Source organism: Triticum dicoccoides, chromosome 1A, assembly GCF_002162155.2.
Source record: "Triticum dicoccoides isolate Atlit2015 ecotype Zavitan chromosome 1A, WEW_v2.0, whole genome shotgun sequence".
Classification (NCBI taxonomy): Eukaryota; Viridiplantae; Streptophyta; class Magnoliopsida; order Poales; family Poaceae; genus Triticum; species Triticum dicoccoides.
This window is the reverse complement of record NC_041380.1, coordinates 587,343,931-587,362,558: the sequence shown is the minus strand read 5'-3', so window position 1 is coordinate 587,362,558 and position 18,628 is coordinate 587,343,931.

Genomic DNA, 18,628 nt, shown 5'->3' with positions numbered 1-18,628 from the left:
CAAAAAATTGTTGTTTTATTCGCCTCTCTTTTTTCCGTTCGCCGTTTTCTTGCCGGATCTGTTTTTGAGTGCAATCTTGTTGTGTGGTCATCATGACTCAAGAGAACACCAAGTTATGCGATTTCTCAAATACCAACAACAATGATTTTATTGGCACTCCGCTTGCTCCTCCCGCCACTAGTGCGTAGACTTGTGATATTAATACTGCTTTGCTGAATCTTGTTATGAAAGACCAATTTTCTGGTACACCTAATGAGGATGTCGTGTCCCATCTTAATACCTTTGTGGAATTATGTGATATTCAAAAGAAAAAATATGTGGACAATGATGTGGTCAAGATGAAATTATTTCCGTTCTCTTTGCGTGATTCTGCAAAAAATTGGTTTCTTCTTTGCCTCGCAATAGTATCGATTCTTGGAGTAAATGCAAAGATGCTTTTATCACTAAGTATTTTCCTCCCACAAAAATTATTTCCCTTAGAACCCAGATAATGAATTTCAAGCAACTTGAACATGAGCATGTTGCACAATCTTGGGAAAGGATGAAAATGATGCTAAGGAATTCCCAACTTGCGTTAAATCTTTGGATGATCATACAAAAAAATTATGCGGCGTTGAATTTCGTTTCTCGTAATCTTTTGGACTCCGCCGTGGGTGATACTTTTATGGAAATTACCTTGGGTGAAGCCACCAAATTGCTTGACAATATCATGGAAAATTATTCGCAATGGCATACCGAAAGGGCTCCTACTAGTAAAAAAGTTAATTCGGTTGAAGAAATAGTGAAAAAGTTGATGCTCTTGTGAAATTGGTTGCTAGTAGAAGTGCTCCTATTGATCTTAATGATATGCCTTTGTCTACTTTGATTGAGAAAAATAGTGATGCCATTGATGTGACTTTCATTTCTAGAAATAATTTCAACATTGATAGAATTGCTCATGATGTGGAAAATCTCAAGATGAATTTTTTTGCCTAAAGTACATGAATCAATTAAAGCTCTTTATGTTTCTATGGATGAAAGTAAGAAAAGAACATCTATGCTTAGAGCTAAAAGAGAATTTTTAGAAAAGGCGTTTTCTAGTGATTTCTTTCGCAAAAGTGATGAAGATCTTAAAATGATTGGTGTTTCTTATATTGATTCCTTGTTTAGTAAAGTTAATACTGATGAAAAAGGGACTGGATAAGAGTCAACTTTAGGTAGAAGGCCTCCCAATATTTCGGAGGGTGAAAATCTTGTTGAGAAAATTGATGAAAGTGGGTTTGAAGAGGTCAAAACTTTAACTAGTGATATGCCCACTCTTTTGGATTACAAAGACTTTAATTATGATAGTTGCTCTTTGATTGGTTATATTTCTTTGTTGCAATCCATGATAAATTCACCCCATGCCTATGAACAAAATAAAGGTTTTACTAACCATATTGTAGATGCTATGATGAAAGCTCTTGAAGAAAAATTGGAATTAGAAGTTTCAATTCCTAGAAAATTACATGATGAATGGGAACCTACTATCAAATTCAAGTTAAAAATTATGAGTGTTTTGCTTTGTGTAACTTGGGTGCTAGTGTTTCTACAATTCTGAAATCTTTATGTGATGTGCTTGGTCTTACTAATCTTGAAGAATGCTCTTTAAATTTGTACTTGGCGGATTCTACTATTAAAAGCCTATGGGAAAAATTAATGATGTTCTTATTATTGCAAATAGGAATTATGTGCCCATAGAATTTATTGTTCTTGATATTGATTGCAATCTGTCTTGTCGAATTATTCTTGGTAGACTGTTTTTACGCACTATTGGTGTCGTGATTGATATGAAAGAAGGCAACATTAAGTTCCAATTTACATCGAGGAAGGGTATGGAACACTTTCATAGAACTAGAATTAAGCCACCCTATGAATCAATCATGAGGGCATCTTATGGATCTCGAAACAAAGATGACAAAATTTAGATCCCTGCTTTATGCCTAGCTAAGGGCATAAAACTATAGCGCTTGTTGGGAGGCAACCCAATGAATAAAATTTATTTTCGCTTTTTCTTCATGTTCTAGTGTGTTAGCACAATTATGCTACTGTTATGATTGTGTTTTTTATGTTTTAATTAGTGTTTGTGCCAAGTAAAGCCTTTAGGATCTTCTTGGGTGATAGTTGTTTGATCTTGCTGAAAAAATAGAAACTTTTACGCTCATGAATTAATTTTCATTTTCTACCAGAGAGCGATAAAATACCCATTCCACTTGCAGTAGATAAATATAAAAATTTCTCAGGCCGTCCTAATGTTTCAGAATTTTTGTAGTTACAAAAGTATTCGAAATAGTCATATTGCTACATACTGTTCTGTTTTGACAGATTCTGTTTTCTTTGTGTTGTGTGCTTATTTTGATGGCTCTATGGTTTTATTTGATGAGTTTTTGCCATAGAAAAGTTGGAATACAGTAGATATAATACAAAAACAAAATGTGAATTGGTTTGATACAGCACTTATAGTAGTGGTTTATTATTCTTATACTAACGGATCTCACGGAGGTTTTGTTGAGTTTTGTGTGATTGAAGTTTTCAAGTTTTGGGTTATCTTACGATGGGTGAAGGAAGGGTGTAAGAGACTAAGCTTGGGGATGCCCCGGCATCCCAAGCTACTATCCAAAAATGAGCAACCAACTAAGCTTGGGGATGCCCCGAATGGCATCCCCGCTTTCTTCCAGCAACTATCGGTATTTTACTCGAGACTATATTTTTATTCGTCACATGATATGTGTTTTGCTTGGAGCGTCTTGTATGATATGTGTATTTGCTTGTTTTATTTTGTGTTTTAAGTTATCAATCCTTGTCGGACACACTTATTTGAGGGAGACAAAATTATGTCATGACTTGTTAGAATTGCTCTCTATGCTTCACTTAAATCTTTTATGAGCTAGGACTTGCTCTAGTGCTTCACTTATATCTTTTTTAGCACAGTGTGCATAGTATCTTTGAAGAAATGCTATATTGCTTCACTTAAATTTATTTGAGAGTTAGTAAAATTTTGAAGAAATTCTCTCTTGCTTCACTTAAATATTTTGAGAGAAAGAAAATTTGTTATGCTCATGATTCTCACTTATATTTGTTTGAGCTTATGAAAAGCAACACATGAAAATTAGTCCCAAAGTGATAGATATCCAAGAAGGATATAATAAAAACTTTCATGAAGATCATTGGACAAAATAAACTTGATTCTTAGTAATAGTTTTGAGATATGATGATGTGATATGTGAGTCATCTTGATGAGTAATTATGCTTTAGTAAGAATATTGGTGTTAAGGTTTGTGATTCCCTATGCAAGCATGAAAGTTAATAGTTATGCAATGAAATTATATCCTACTTATGGTGCATTATTCGGTGTTAGTTATGCTTAATGCTCGCTTATGAGATTATTCGTTTCTTAGTTGGTCGCTCCCCAATCTTTTGCTAGCCTTCATTTTGCACTAAGTATGATCACTACTTGTGCATCCAAAAACCTTTAACCCAGTTTTGCCACATGAGTCCACTATATCTACCTATATGCGGTATTCTTTTGCCGTTCTAAGCAAATTTGCATGTGCCATCTCTAATTTTCAAAAATAAACTTCTCTTTTGTGTGTTTGTTTCGCTCGCGGAGCGGTGAGGGGTGGCTAATATTTTCCATGCTAGATGTGTTATTCTCAAGATGAGTGTTTATTCACTTGTCATTGCACGAGAGTAAGGCAAAGGTATTAGGGATTCCCAGTCCCGAAATGCAAAAATGAATTTACTTTATGTTGTCAAATAATAAATTCCTTGGAAAGTGTTGGTATGGAGGGCACCCGTGGATACGGTTAGCCATGGAAAGTGAAAGTATGGTGGAAAAGGAATAAACTTTATTTTCTATTTGGGAACCACCTATGATATATCTATGCATGGAAAGTATTGGGAACTCTAAGTTGTTTTCGTTGATGGGATGGATACACCTCCCAAAATGTTTTTATCTCTAAGTTTTTCGTTTTGAGCTCTGGCACCTCTACAAATCCCTACATCCCTCTGCGAAGGGCCTTGCTTTTACTTTATGCAATTTTTATTTTGAATTTGAGTCTCCATCTTCTCTTATAAAAGCACCAACTAAGAGGCAATATGATCGTACTTGAGTATTGAGCATAGCTAATATGCGAGTGTGTTTCATGAATGGATCAATGGTTGAGCATGATGGGCTGGGGATAGCTTATTTTAGCATTGATATTTTGAAAGACATGGTTGCTTGTTGATATGCTTGAGTATTTAAATTATCATGTCAAAACAAAACTATTGCTTTGAACAATATAAAAGTCCAAATGTCCATGCTATAAATAAAGAAATGTGATATGACATGATAGGCAGCATTCCACATCAAAAATTATGTTTTTATCACTTCCCTACTCGAGGACGAGTAGGAGTTAAGCTTGGGGATGCTGATACGTCTCCAATGTATCTATAATTTTTTATTGTTCCATGTTGTTATATTATCAATCTTGGATGTTTTATAATCATTTTATAATCATTTTATATCACTCTTTGGTACTAACCTATTGACATAGTGCCAAGTTCGAGTTCCTATTTTTTCATGTTTTTTACATCACAGAAAATCAATATCAAACGGAGTCCAAATGCCACGAAACTTTATGGAGATTTTTTATGGACCAGAAGGAACATGTTGGGCCCTGGTAGCACCTGGCGGGAGTCCCGAGGAGGGGACAACCTACCAGGGCATGCCAGGAGGCCCAGACGCGCCCTGGTGGGTTGTGCCCACCTCGGGTGCCCCCCGGACCGCCTCTTTGCTCTATAAATACCCAAATATTCCCAAAACCCTAGGGGAGTTGACAAAATATTCATCCAGCCGCCGCAGAGTCCAGAACCACAAGATCCAATCTAGACACCATCTCGGATGGGGTTCACCACCTCCATTGGTGCCTCTCCGATGATGCGTGAGTATTTCTTTGTAGACCTTCGGGTCCGTAGTTAGTAGCTAGATGGCTTCATCTCTCTCTCTTGATTCTCAATACAATGGTCTCTTGGATATCCATATGATGTAACTCTTTTTGCGGTGTGTTTGTTGGGATCTGATGAACTTTGAGTTTATGATCAGTCATATCTTTTTATATCCATGAAAGTTATTTGAGTTTCTTTGATCTCTTATATGCATGATCTCTTATAGCCTCGTATTTCTTCTCCGATATTTGGGTTTTGTTTGGCCAACTTGATTTATTTATCTTGCAATGGGAAGAGGTGCCCGGTAGTGGGTTCGATCTTACGGTGCTTGATCCGAGTGACAGAAAAGGGAACCGACACGTATGTGTCATTGCTACTAAGGATAAGAAGATGGGATCTATATCTATGCAATAGATAAACGGATCTTGTCTACATCATGTCATCATTCTTATTCATTACTCCATTTTTCCATGAACTTAATACACTAGATGCATGCTGGATAGCGGTCGATGTGTGGAGTAATAGTAGTAGATGCGGGCAAGAGTCGGCCTACTAATCTTGGACGTGATGCCTATGTAATGATTATTGCCTGGATATCGTCATAATTATTTGAGGTTCTATCAATTGCCCAACAGTAATTTGTTTACCCACCGTTTCCTATCTTTTCTCGAGAGAAGCCACTAGTGAAACCTACAGCCCCGGGTCTTCTTCCTCATATATTTGCTTGCGGTCTACTTTTCATGTGCATTTTTATTCAGATCTATTAAACCAAAAATACAAAAATACTTTGCTGCACTTCATTTTATTTGCGATCTATTATTTCAATCTACTACAATTTTCTGGCATCATTACCCAAAAGGGATTGACAACCCCTTTACCACGTCGGGTTGCGAAGTGTTGTTATTTGTGTGCAGGTGTTGTTTGTGTTGTGTTGCTTGGTTCTCCTACTGGTTCGATAACCTTGGTTTCTTCACTGAGGGAAATACCTACCGTCGCTGTGCTGCATCATCCCTTCCTCTTTGGGGAAATACCGGCGTAGTCCTAGCAGACAGGAGCTTTGCTGGCGCTATAGTCAGAGAGCAATGACAGCACTGCCGGTGGAGTGAGTCAGAGGAGGAGACTGGAGTTCCATCTACATATTGTGCTGCTGAGGAGTCCGAGGAGGAGGAACATGACTGGTGATGCCGTGGAGTTCTACCTCCACCTGGGTCGTAGGTGTCCTCTCTGCCTTTTTGGTGTCTCGATGCCAAAGGGGGAGAGGGCGTAGGATTTGCGAGTCTTGTGTCGAGTCTTGTTTTGATTTGCCTTCGTTCTGTTGAACCTTCGTTTGCTTTGTTTGTTGGTTTGTGGTTGTGTTCATGTGAGACCTTGAGACTATCATATGGAGTAAGACATATGTCCTCAGCTTATCTTCTTGTCTTACCGTATTATCTAGTATGTTGAGTAGATTGTGAGCTTATACTATCTTGTGCCCTTTACTTCATGCTCATTACCTTGCCTCCATGCTTAATGTCATTCATTTTGTTGCAAGGATTGCCTTGTTTATAAAATATAGGGGGAGTGTTGATCCTAGTATGTGTGTCGTGCAGTCCAAAGCACTTCTCTAAGAGTGCACAGATCTAGGGGGAGCCTGTCTATATTTTATAAATGTTGGTTTTGCATATGTTCATTTTATATCCCTACGTGCAAATCTCGTATTGTCATCAATCCACCAAAAAAGGGGAGATTGTAAGGGCATATTTCTCCCTAAGTGGTTTTGGTGATTGATGACAATGCATTTGCGGACTAATCGTGTGCATTGAGCATTTCAAATATCTCATGTCTAGGCACAAGATGATTTGGTGCCCCTCGGAGCTTATCGAAGACGACATTTCTCTATGTTTCTTTTCGGTGGAATTGAGTCATAGGAAAGCCGTACTATTAAGAAGGGGTCCGCTTCGGAAAGGTTAGGGTGGAATCAACACGTACACATATGTTCCTTTGCACCACCTTTCCTTCGCTTCTTTGGAGCACTAATCGTTTCCCTTGTCAGTGCAAAGATGAAGGCTTCCAAGTGCTATTGTTCTGTGGAGCGGTAGTACCGTGTCGTGTGGTAGTACCGCTCCTAGAGCGCGGTAGTAGCATGGCCTCTAGCCCAGAACGGTGACATGCGCGGAAGTAGGGGCGGAAGTAATTTTTTACTTCCGCACCCTACGCGGTAGTACCGCTCCCTGTGAGCTGTAGTATTGTGCCGGATTTTTTCACAGACCGAAACTCAGCCATGGATGTAATTTTATTAGTCTGTGCCTTCCCAACTCGGATGGAACCCTGCCTTGCGGTAGTACCGCTCCGGCGGTTTTACCGCTCGTTGCCTTGTGCAACGGGACCTCACCTGGCTCCTACCGCACGAGCGGTAGTACCACACTTCCCGGTGGTACTACCGCATACCTCTACGGTAGTACCGTGGGTATGAGCAGTAGTACCGCATGTCGCGGGCTGAGTAGGTGGGTAACGGTTGGATTTTTCCTCACACTATATAAGGGGGGTCTTCTTACCCAAGTTGACCACCTCTTCCCCCCCCCCAAGCTCCAATGTTGCTCAAAGCTCCGTTTTCGCCTGATCCCTCTCCCTAGCCAATCAAACTTGTTGATTTTCTAGGGATTGGTTGAGGAGGCCCCGATCTACACTTCCACCAAGAGAAATTTTATTTGCCTCACTAATCTCTTGCGGATCTTGTTACTCTTGGGTGTTTGAGCACCCTAGACGGTTGAGGTCACCACGGAGCCATATTCCATTGTGGTGAAGCTTCGTGGTGTCGTTGGGAGCCTCAAATTAAGTTGCGGAGATTGCCCCAACCTTGTTTGTAAAGGTTCGGTCGCCGCCTCCAAGGGCACCAATAGTGGAATCACGGCATCTTGCATTGTGTGAGGGCGTGAGGAGAATAAGGTGGCCCTAGTGTCTTCTTGGCGAGCATTGTGCCTCCACACCGTTCCAACGGAGACGTACTTCCTCTCAAAGGGAAGGAACTTCGGTAACACACCCTCGTCTCCACCGGCTCCACTCTTGGTTATCTCTTACCTTTACTTGTGCAAGCTTACATTGTGTTGTGTCCCTTGCTTGCTTGTGTACTTGTTGTTGTTGGATCATATAGGTTGCTCACCTAGTTGCATATCTAGACAACCTACTTTGATGCAAAGTTTAAATTGGTAAAGAAAAGCTAAAAATAGTTAGTTGCCTATTCACCCCCCCCCCCTCTAGTCAACTATATCGATCCTTTCATAACCAATATCCACTCTCAAAACAGTACAAAAAAAGGGGTGACCTTATATTTAAGTTCTAAATTACTTGGAAAAATATATGTGGGAGCAGTCTCACCATGCATTAGAGGTGACCTTGTATTTTTTTTCTGAAAAGGGTAGGTCAGCTTTGCAGAGCTCGATTTCATGATTTCGGATGAACTATTAAAGCTTGATTTCATGATTTTTTTAGTTCTCATCCTAAAATATATAAAAAAAGGGATAACCAAGTCTCAGTCGATGCTATATTTGTAGGATCTTACGTTGATATCCATGCAAATTTTTCTTGATAGTTTTTTATTTTCTTTCGTGCATGTTATATCACTTGGCTTAGACTTGGTTAACTCTCAGTCGACTGAGACCTAGACACGCCTAAAAAATTACTCCCTTTGTTTCTAAATATAAGTCTTTTTAGAGATTTCAATACGAACTACATACAGATCTATATAGATATAATGTGGATTCATTCATTTTGTTCCGCATGTAGTCTATATTAAAGTCTCAAAAAAACTTATATTTAGGAACAAAGGGAGCATATGATTACTATGAGAAAGCGGCAAAGCTTTCCGCCCGTAATTTACATCTCCTACGTCTGAGACTCTAAGGCTGGAAGACAAGATTCTGTGAGAACGTCATGAAATGTCCGTAACAGAATTCCTGACGAACCCAAGCAGCAAGCCCATGCGTGCCATTGACATGGCCTGCGAAAGTGTGAATGCCACTGCCACCCCACTGATCGTCGTCTCCGATTGAAGCGTGCAGTTGCTCATGAATCAATATGCATTTGTGTCATCGTGCCCCCATATGCAATGTCACACCATTTTCACCTCACCTTCATCATCGAGTGACACGCACAAGCAAGGTCAGGAAAGGAGGAACCGCCATTGCCGCCACGTGTATAAGAGTATCTGCAGCCGCACCCCCAATAGGCCCCCCAGGGCGCCTTTTTTCGTGTCGGCACCGAAAAACCACCCAGTCGCAGCCCCAAGACGCCGAAATCTGCTGGCTCGGCCCGTTTTTGGGCCCGGCGATCGCAGGCCGAACCCAGCGCATTGCGGGCGCTCGGGGGCTCCGGCGAAAGGGGAAAACACGCATGGGCCACACTTTCAGGCGAAAAGTCAAGGCAATCGTTCAGATTCGCCCCCACCCTGCGCGCTCGGCCACCACCCTGCCGATCCCGGCGCCGCCCACCACCCCAGCACCGCTAGATAGGCTACTCCCCGCCGGAAAAGAGAGAAGGTTTCGCCGCGGCAGCCTCTCCACTACCATCTGGGCGAGTTTTCCGGCGCTCTGGACGCGCAGGGCTGTATACCGGCGGCTGTGCGCCCACCACGCCCGCCAAGTGTTCGGCGATTTGTCTGCCCGGTAATGGACTCGGACGACGAGGAGGCGCTCGCCGCGCTGCTGTTGGGGAACGTAGCAGAAATTCAAAATTTTCCTACGTGTCACCAAGATCTATCTATGGAGAAACCAGCAACGAGGGGAAGGAGAGTGCATCTACATATCCTTGTAGATCGCTAAGCGGAAGCGTTCAAGAGAACGGGGTTGAAGGAGTCGTACTCGTCGTGATTCAAATCACCGGAGATCCTAGTGCCGAACGGACGACACCTCCGCGTTCAACACACGTACAGCCCGGTGACGTCTCCCACGCCTTGATCCAGCAAGGAGAGAGGGAGAGGTTGAGGAAGACTCCATCCAACAGCAGCACAACGGCGTGGTGGTGATGGAGGAGCGTGGCAATCCAGCAGGGCTTCGCCAAGCACCACGGGAGAGGAGGAGGAGGAGAGGCAGGGCTGCACCAAGAGAGGGAGAAGTTCTCATGTGTTATGGGCAGCCCCAGGCCTCTATTTATATAGGGGAGAAGGGGGCTGCGCCCCCTTTAGGGTTTCCCACCCAAGGGGTGCGTCCAGCCCTAGATGGGACTTGGGGAGGCGGCCAAGAGGGGGAGAGAGGGGGGCGCCCACTAGGTGGGCCTTAAGGCCCATCTGGACTAGGGTTTGCCCCCTCCCACTCTCCCTTGCGCCTTGGACCCCTTGTGAGGGGCGCACCAGCCCACCTAGGGGCTGGTCCCCTCCCACACTTGGCCCACGCAGCCTTCTGGGGCAGGTGGCCCCACTTGGTGGACCCCCGGGACCCTCCCGGTGGTCCCGGTACATTACCGATATCCCCCGAAACTTTTCCGGTGACCAAAACAGGACTTCCCATATATAAATCTTTACCTCCGGACCATTCCGGAACTCCTCGTGACGTCCGGGATCTCATACGAGACTCCGAACAACATTCGGTAACCACATACAAACTTCCTTTATAACCCTAGCGTCATCGAACCTTAAGTGTGTAGACCCTACGGGTTCGGGAGACATGCAGACATGACCGAGACGTTCTCCGTTAAATAACCAACAGCGGGATCTGGATACCCATGTTGGCTGCCACATGTTCCACGATGATCTCATCGGATGAACCACGATGTCAAGGACTCAATCGATCCCGTATACAATTCCCTTTGTCTAGCGGTATTGTACTTGCCCAATATTCGATCGTCGGTATACCGATACCTTGTTCAATCTCGTTACCGGCAAGTCTCTTTACTCGTTCCGTAACACATCATCCCGTGATCAACCCCTTGGTCACATTGTGCGCATTATGATGATGTCCTACCGAGTGGGCCCAGAGATACCTCTCCGTTTACACGGAGTGACAAATCCCAGTCTCGATCCGTGTCAACCCAACAGACACTTTCGGAGATACCTGTAGTGCACCTTTATAATCACCCAGTTACATTGTGACATTTGATACACCCAAAGCATTCCTACGGTATCCGGGAGTTACACGATCTCATGGTCTAAGGAAGAGATACTTGACATTGGCAAAGCTCTAGCAAACGAACTACACGATCTTAGTGCTATGCTTAGGATTGGGTCTTGTCCATCACATCATTCTCCTAATGATGTGATCCCGTTATCAACGACATCCAATGTCCATAGCCAGGAAACCATGACTATCTGTTAATCACAACGAGCTAGTCAACTAGAGGCTCACTAGGGACATATTGTGGTCTATGTATTCACACGTGTATTACGATTTCCGGATAATACAGTTATAGCATGAATAAAAGACTATTATCATGAACAAAGAAATATAATAATAACACTTTTATTATTGCCTCTAGGGCATATTTCCAACAGTCTCCCACTTGCACTAGAGTCAATAATCTAGTTCACATCACCATGTGATTAACACTGACAGGTCACATCACCATGTGACCAACATCCAAAGAGTTTTGGGTTTGATCATGTTGCTTGTGAGAGAGGTTTTTAGTCAACGGGTCTGAACCCTTCAGATCCGTGTGTGCTTTACAAATCTCTATGTCATCTCCTAGATGTAGCTACCACGTTCTATTTGGAGCTATTCCAAATAACTGTTCTACTTGGAGCTATTCTAAATTGTTTCTCCATTATACGTATCCGGTATCTCTACTCAGAGCTATCCGGATAGGTGTTAAGCTTGCATCGTCGTAACTCTTTACGTCGAACTCTTTATCACCTCCATAACCGAGAAAATTCCTTAGTCCACTAGTTACTAAGGATAACTTTGACCGTTGTACTGTGATCTATTCTTGGATCACTCTTGTACCCCTTGACTGACTCATGGCAAGGTACACTTCAGGTGCGGTACACAGCATAGCATACTGTAGAGCCTACGTCTAAAGCATAGGGGACGACCTTCGTCCTTTCTCTCTTTTCTGCCGAGGTCGAGCTTTAAGTCTTAACTTCGTACCTTACAACTCAGGCAAGAACTTCTTCTTTGACTGATCCATCTTGAACACCTTCAAGATCATGTCAAGGTATGTGCTCATTTGAAAGTATTATTAAGCATTTTGATCTATCCTTATAGATCTTGATGTTCAATGTTCAAGTAGCTTAATCCAGGTTTTCTATTGAAAAACACCTTTCAAATAACCCTATATGCTTTCTAGAAAATCTACGTCATCTCTGATCTATGATATGTCGACAACATATATTCATCAGAAATTCTATAGTGCTCCCACTCACTTCTTTGGAAATACAAGTTTCTCATAAACTTTGTATAAACCCAAAATCTTTGATCATCTTATCAAAGTGCACATTCCAACTCCGAGATGCTTACTCCAGTCCTTAGAAGGATTGCTGGAGCTTTGCATACCTTTTAGCATCCTTAGGATTGCCAAAACCATTCTGATTGTATCACATACAACCTTTCCTTACGAAAACTGATAAGGAAACTCGTTTTGACATCCATCTGCCAGATTTCATAAATGCAGCTAATGCTAACATGATTCCGACGGACTTTAAGCATCGCTACAGATGAGAAAATCTCATCGTAGTCAACTCCTTGAACTTGTGAAAAAACACTTCGCCACAAGTCGAGCTTCATAGATGGTGACATTACCATCCACGTCCGTCTTCTTCTTAAAGATCCATTTATCTCAATGGCTTGCCGATCATCGGGCAAGTCCACCAAAGTCCTTGCTTTGTTCTGATACATGGATCCTATCTCGGATTTCATGGCTTCTAACCATTTGTCGGAATTTGGGCCCACCATCGCTTCTCCATAGCTCGTAGGTTCATTGTTGTCTAGCAACATGACCTTCAAGACAGGATTACTGTACCACTCTGAAGTAGTACGTATCCTTGTCACCCTACGAGGTACGGTAGTGACTTGATCCGAAATTTCATGATCACTATCATAAGCTTCTACTTCAGTTGGTGTAGGTGCCACAGGAACAACTTCCTCTGCCCTACTACACACTAGTTGAAGTGACGGTTCAATAACCTCATCAAGTCTCCACCATCCTCCCACTCAACTTTCCGAGACAAACTTTTCCTCGAGAAAGGACCCGATTCAAGAAACAATCCATATTGCTTTCGGATCTGAATTAGGAGGTATACCCAACTGTTTTGGGTGTCCTATGAAGATGCATTTTATCCGCTTTGGGTTCGAGCTTATCAATCCTGAAACTTTTTCACATAAGCGTTGCAGCCCCAAACCTTTAAGAAATGACAGCATAGGTTTCTCTAAACCGGTGTCATCTCAACGGAATTACGTGGTACCCTATTAAAATGAGTGTGGTTGTCTCTAATGCCTAACCCATGAACGATAGTGGTAATTCGATAAGAGAAATCATGGTACGCATCATATCCAATAGGGTGCAACTATGATGTTCGGACACACCATCACACTATGGTGTTCCAGGCGGTATTAATTGTGAAACAATTTCCACAATGTCTTAATTGTGTGCCAAAACTCGTAACTCAGATATTCATCTCTATGATCATATCATAGACATTTTATCCTCTTGTCACAATGATCTTCTACTTCGCTCTGAAATTACTTGAACCATTCAATAATTCAGACTTGTGTTTCATCAAGAAAATATTCTCAACATCTACTCGAATCATCTGTGAAGTAAGAACATAACGATATTCACTGCATGCCTCAGCACTCATTGGACTGGACACATCAAAATGTGTTACTTCCAACAAGTTGCTATCTTGTTCCATCTTACTGAAACCGAGGCTTTTCAGTCATCTTGCCCATGTGGTATGATTTGCATATCTCAAGTGATTCAAAATCAAGTGAGTCCAAACGATCCATTTGCATGCAGTTTCTTCATGCATATACACCAATAGACATGGTTCGCATGTCTCAAACTTTTCAAAAATGAGTGAGTCCAAAGATCCATCAACATGGAGCTTCTTCATGCATTTTATACCGATATGACTTACGTGGCAGTGCCACAAGTAGGTGGTACTATCATTACTATCTTTTGTCTTTTGGCATGAAAATGTGTATCACTACGATCGAGATTCAATAAACCATTCCTTTAGGTGCAAGACCATTGAACGTATTATTCAAATAAATAGAGTAACCATTATTCTCTTTAAATGAATAACCGTATTGCGATAGACATAATCCAATTATGTCTATGTTCAACGCAAACACCAAATGACAATTATTCAGGTTTAACACTAATCTTGATGGTAGAGGGAGCGTGCGATGTTTGATCACATCAAACTTGGAAACACTTCCAACACTTATCGTCAGCTCACCTTCAGCTAGTCTCCGTTTATTCCGTAGCTTTTATTTCGAGTTACTAACACTTAGCAACCGAACCGGTATCCAATACCCTGGTGCTACTAGGAGTACTAGTAAAGTACACATTAACATAATGTATATCCTATATACTTCTATCGACCTTGCCAGCCTTCTCATCTACCAAGTATCTAGGGTAATCCTGCTCCAGTGGTTGTTCCCCTTATTACAGAAGCACTTAGTCTCGGGTTTGGGTTCAACCTTGGGTTTCTTCACTAGAGCAGCAGCTGATTTGCCGTTTCATGAAGTATCCCTTCTTGCCCTTGCCCTTCTTGAAACTAGTGGTTTCACCAACCATCAACAATTGATGCTCCTTCTTGATTTCTACTTTCGCGGTGTCAAACATCACGAATACCTCAAGGATCATCATATCTATCCCTGATATGTTATAGTTCATCACGAAGCTCTAGCAGCTTGGTGGCAATGACTTTGGGGAAACATCACTATCTCATCTGGAAGATCAACTCCCACTCGATTCAAGTGATTGTTGCACTCAGACAATCTGAGCACAAGCTCAACGATTGAGCTTTTCTCCCTTAGTTTGCAGGCTAAGAAAATCATCGGAGGTCTCATACCTCTTGACGTGGGCACGAGCCTGAAATCCCAATTTCAGCCCTTGAAACATCTCATATGTTCCGCGATGTTTCGAAAACGTCTTTAGTGCCTCAACTCTAAACCATTTAACTGAACTATCACGTAGTTATCAAAACGTGTATGTCCGATGTTCGTAACATCCACAAACGACGTTTGGGGTTCAGCACACTGAGCGGTGCATTAAGGACATAAGCTTTCTACTGTCCGCATAATCGCTACTTTCAACTTTCAACTATATTTTCTCTAGGAACATATCTAAACAGTGGAACTAAAGCGCGAGCTTAAGACATAATTTGCAAAAGGTCTTTTGACTATGTTCAGGATAATTAAGTTCATCTTATGAACTCCCACTCAGATAGACATCCCTCTGGTCATCTAAGTGATTACATGATCCGAGTCAACTAGGCCGTGTCCGATCATCACGTGAGACGGACTAGTCATCATCGGTGAACATCTTCATGTTGATCGTATCTACTATACGACTCATGCTCGACCTTTCGGTCTCCGTGTTCCGAGGCCATGTCTGTACATGCTAGGCTCGTCAAGTTAACCCTAAGTGTTTTCGCTGTGTAAAACTGTCTTACACCCATTGTATGTGAACGTAAGAATCCATCACACCCGATCATCATGTGGTGCTTAGAAGCGACGAACTGTAGCAACGGTGCACAGTTAGGGGAGAACACTTCTTGAAATTTTGTAAGGGATCATCTTATTTACTACCGTCGTCCTAAGTAAACAAGATGCATAATCATAATAAACATCACATGCAATTATATAGTTGTGACATGATATGGCCAATATCATATAGCTCCATTGATCTTCATCTTCGGGGCTCCATGATCATCTTGTCACCGGCTTGACACCATGATCTCCATCATCGTGTCTTCATGAAGTTGTCACGCCAACGACTACTTCTACTTCTATGGCTAACGCATTTAGCAATAAAGTAAAGTAAGTTACATGGCGTTGTTCAATGACACGCAGGTCATACAATAAATTAAGACAACTCCTATGGCTCCTGCCGGTTGTCATACTCATCGACATGCAAGTCGTGAATCCTATTACAAGAACATGATCAATCTCATACATCACATATCATTCATCACATTCTTCTTGGCCATATCACATCACATAGCATACCCTGCAAAAACAAGTTAGACGTCCTCTAATTGTTGTTTGCATGTTTTACGTGGCTGCTATGGGTTTCTAGCAAGAACGTTTCTTACCTACGCAAAACCACAACGTGATATGCCAATTGCTATTTACCCTTCATAAGGACCCTTTTCATCGAATCCGTTCCGACTAAAGTGGGAGAGACTGGCACCCGCTAGCCACCTTATGCACCAAGTGCATGTCAATCGGTGGAACCTGTCTCACGTAAGAGTACGTGTAAGGTCGGTCCGGGCCGCTTCATCCCACAATACCGTCGAAACAAGATTGGACTAGTAACGGTAAGCATATTGAACAAAATCAACGCCCACAACTACTTTGTGTTCTACTCGTGCAAAGAAACTACGCAATAGACCTAGCTCATGATGCCACTGTTGAGGAACGTAGCAGAAATTCAAAATTTTCCTACGTGTCACCAAGATCTATCTATGGAGAAACCAGCAACGAGGGGAAGGAGAGTGCATCTACATACCCTTGTAGATCGCTAAGCGGAAGCGTTCAAGAGAACGGGGTTGAAGGAGTCGTACTCGTCGTGATTCAAATCACCGGAGATCCTAGTGCCGAACGGACGACACCTCCGCGTTCAACACACGTACAGCCCGGTGACGTCTCCCACGCCTTGATCCAGCAAGGAGAGAGGGAGAGGTTGAGGAAGACTCCATCCAACAGCAGCACAACGGTGTGGTGGTGATGGAGGAGCGTGGCAATCCAGCAGGGCTTCGCCAAGCACCACGGGAGAGGAGGAGGAGGAGAGGCAGGGCTGCACCAAGAGAGGGAGAAGTTCTCATGTGTTATGGGCAGCCCCAGGCCTCTATTTATATAGGGGAGAAGGGGGCTGCGCCCCCTTTAGGGTTTCCCACCCCAAGGGGTGCGGCCAGCCCTAGATGGGACTTGGGGAGGCGGCCAAGAGGGGGAGAGAGGGGAGGCGCCCACTAGGTGGGCCTTAAGGCCCATCTGGACTAGGGTTTGCCCCCTCCCACTCTCCCTTGCGCCTTGGACCCCTTGTGGGGGGCGCACCAGCCCACCTAGGGGCTGGTCCCCTCCCACACTTGGCCCACGCAGCCTTTTGGGGCAGGTGGCCCCACTTGGTGGACCCCCGGGACCCTCCCGGTGGTCCCGGTACATTACCGATATCGCCCGAAACTTTTCCGGTGACCAAAACAGGACTTCCCATATATGAATCTTTACCTCCGGACCATTCCGGAACTCCTCGTGACGTCCGGGATCTCATACGAGACTCCGAACAACATTCGGTAACCACATACAAACTTCCTTTATAACCCTAGCGTCATCGAACCTTAAGTGTGTAGACCCTATGGGTTCGGGAGACATGCAGACATGACCGAGACGTTCTCCGGTAAATAACCAACAGCGGGATCTGGATACCCATGTTGGCTCCCACATGTTCCACGATGATCTCATCGGATGAACCACGATGTCAAGGACTCAATCGATCCCGTATACAATTCCCTTTGTCTAGTGGTATTGTACTTGCCCAATATTCGATCATCGGTATACCGATACCTTGTTCAATCTCGTTACCGGCAAGTCTCTTTACTCGTTCCGTAACACATCATCCCGTGATCAACCCCTTGGTCACATTGTGCGCATTATGATGATGTCCTACCGAGTGGGCCCAGAGATACCTCTCCGTTTACACGGAGTGACAAATCCCAGTCTCGATCCGTGTCAACCCAACAGACACTTTCGGAGATACCTGTAGTGCACCTTTATAATCACCCAGTTACGTTGTGACGTTTGATACACCCAAAGCATTCCTACGGTATCCGGGAGTTACACGATCTCATGGTCTAAGGAAGAGATACTTGACATTGGCAAAGCTCTAGCAAACGAACTACACGATCTTAGTGCTATGCTTAGGATTGGGTCTTGTCCATCACATCATTCTCCTAATGATGTGATCCTGTTATCAACGACATCCAATGTCCATAGCCAGGAAACCATGACTATCTGTTAATCACAACGAGCTAGTCAACTAGAGGCTCACTAGGGACATATTGTGGTCTATGTATTCACACGTGTATTACGATTTCCGGATAATACAGTTATAGCATGAATAAAAGACTATTATCATGAACAAAAAAATATAATAATAACACTTTTATTATTGCCTCTAGGGCATATTTCCAACAGCTGCTAGAGTAGGAAGCCGATGCCAACGTCCAGGAAAAGGAACATGTCATGGTCCTCGCCGGCCTGCTCACGAGCAATGAAAAGCCGTGACGAGGTGGCTCGGCGCCGGGGCGGCTGAAAGCAAAGAACCGGCATCGTTTGGAAGGCTATTGCATGCTCTACTCCGACTACTTCACCGACGCTCCACTCCACGGCGACAAAGTATTTCGACGCCATTATCGGATGAGCCGAAAGCTTTTTCTCAGGATTGTGAATTCCATTCAGGAGTTCGACAGCTACTTCAAGTGCAAGAAGGATTGCACCGGCAAACTTGGATTCACCTCGATCGAGAAGTGCACGACAGCTATGAGAATGCT